The following is a 1829-nucleotide window of genomic DNA, read 5'->3' on the forward strand; positions in this document are numbered from 1 at the left end:
AAATGAGGACATAAATTTTATTCGATGAAACCATACACGTGTCCTTAAACTACACACTTCAGCATGTAACTCATCAGATATGAATGAAACCTCAAAACTTGTGGCTTTTTAGCATTCACAAGTTTCTCCTTGTTGACGCTAAAAAAGGCAGGGAAAAAATCCCATAGACTTACACTGAAAGACCCCAGTCATATCTAGAGACCACAATATCATAGAGACTTCAGGTTGAGACAGTTTTGATCCAGAACACCCTAGCAACCACCTAGTACACCCTAGCAACTGTTTGTGATATAAATATGGCATGCAACACTCACATGTCGCATTGAATTCAAATTCTTGTTGATTTTCATTGCGTTTGCACATAAATACACAATTTCCCTCTCAGTGCTGTGGATTATGTGTAGGACAGCACAAGGACATGTGTAAAGCTAAAACTGATGAAAATCTCAATCTGTTATATAACACAATCCCCACGTCCCAGCACAGATAAATAATGCACTACTGTAGACCTTCTATCCTCTTTGGACATCTTACACCTGTTTTGCACACCATTTTTACAAGGTAAATGTCATCCTTTCAACATCATAATTTGTATTGTATGTTTTTGTATTGCATCTCTCAACATGTCACCTGGTTGTTTACAATGTTTTCGCCGTGGGCTGAAAGCGTGAGAATGATCCAGAAAGAATACAATGACAAACCACACAAAACGTGTGTGTTTGCATCTGTGCACTGTTTGAGGCAGAGAGTCAGAGTAAAACAAAGAGATGGATGGAGACTGAGAGAAAGAGAGTTTGCAAAGGGAGGGGGGATGAGTTGGGGGCTCTGATTGGCTGGATTTTTTTTCCTGGTGAAAACATGATCCAGCCTGCAGAGGCACTGCAGCAGAGAGAGAGAGAGAGAGAGAGAGAGAGAGAGAGAGAGAGAGAGAGAGACTGTGAGGAGGAAGAGTCGAGATACAGAAACAGAGGCAGAACATGCACTTGTGAGTCAGAGAGTGTGTGTGCGAGTGTGTATGAGTGTTTGCTCTCAGACAGAGAAAGAGAGAGAGAGAGAGAGGAAGACAGAGAAAGACAAATGGCCTCATTGAAAGATATTGCAGAGAAATAGCATTCAAGTGAGAATTCCAGTAAGAAGAAGACGGACAAAGTGTGTGAAGCGGATGCAGAGATCCAAGAATCCTCTTACACAACTGACTGGGTGAATGAATGAATGAATGAGTGAGTGAACAACCAGGACCAACACTGAACCAAAAGAGCTCATCGTGGACAAGAAGAAGAATAGAACGGCACTTGGTGATGTCCTCCATCTTTCCCATCCTCCACCCTTCCATCCATCCTTCTTGGAGACAGGCAGGGAAGTCTTTCCTCCATCCTCTCACATGCAACAGGAGCATCTGCTGAGACAGCAGCAGAATCACAGGAACTTTGTGTCCCCATGTGAGAAAGACTTGAATTAATCCCACATCTGACTACTGCATTGTCCATGAGGATCGTATCCACACCACTCGTCCAAATCCAGATGCTCGCCACTAAATACACACTAGAGACAACTAAATACAGGTAAGGATGCCTAAAATGGTGTATTATTAGTGTTTTATGGTCATTATGCTTGTATGAGTTTACCTTTGCATGAGCATCTTATCTCAAATGTATATTAAATGTTAATGCAAAATGAGAATGCTTTTCCTTAATCTAATTTCCTTAAAATGTTCCTTTACCTAATCTGACAAAAAAATTCAGTAACTATACAATTGTATTAAATAAAACTAGTCAATTTAATATATGTATATATTATGTATATATATATATATATATATATATATATAT

The 1829-nt window shown here is 39.8% G+C and overlaps 1 protein-coding gene across 1 annotated transcript in view; it reads left to right on the plus strand.

Annotated features, from left to right (window-relative positions):
- The first annotated feature begins 942 nt into the window (after positions 1-942).
- The window catches only part of LOC107688056 (RING finger protein 208-like), a 15297-nt gene continuing 14410 nt past the window's right edge, over positions 943-1829 (plus strand). Inside the window, exon 1 of the mRNA XM_016485602.1 lies at positions 943-1562. The gene's annotated coding sequence lies outside the window, so the exon portion shown is untranslated. The remainder of the gene's footprint in view (positions 1563-1829) is intronic.

Source organism: Sinocyclocheilus anshuiensis, unplaced genomic scaffold (assembly GCF_001515605.1).
Source record: "Sinocyclocheilus anshuiensis isolate Anshui unplaced genomic scaffold, SAMN03320099.WGS_v1.1 scaffold205, whole genome shotgun sequence".
NCBI lineage: Eukaryota > Metazoa > Chordata > Actinopteri > Cypriniformes > Cyprinidae > Sinocyclocheilus > Sinocyclocheilus anshuiensis.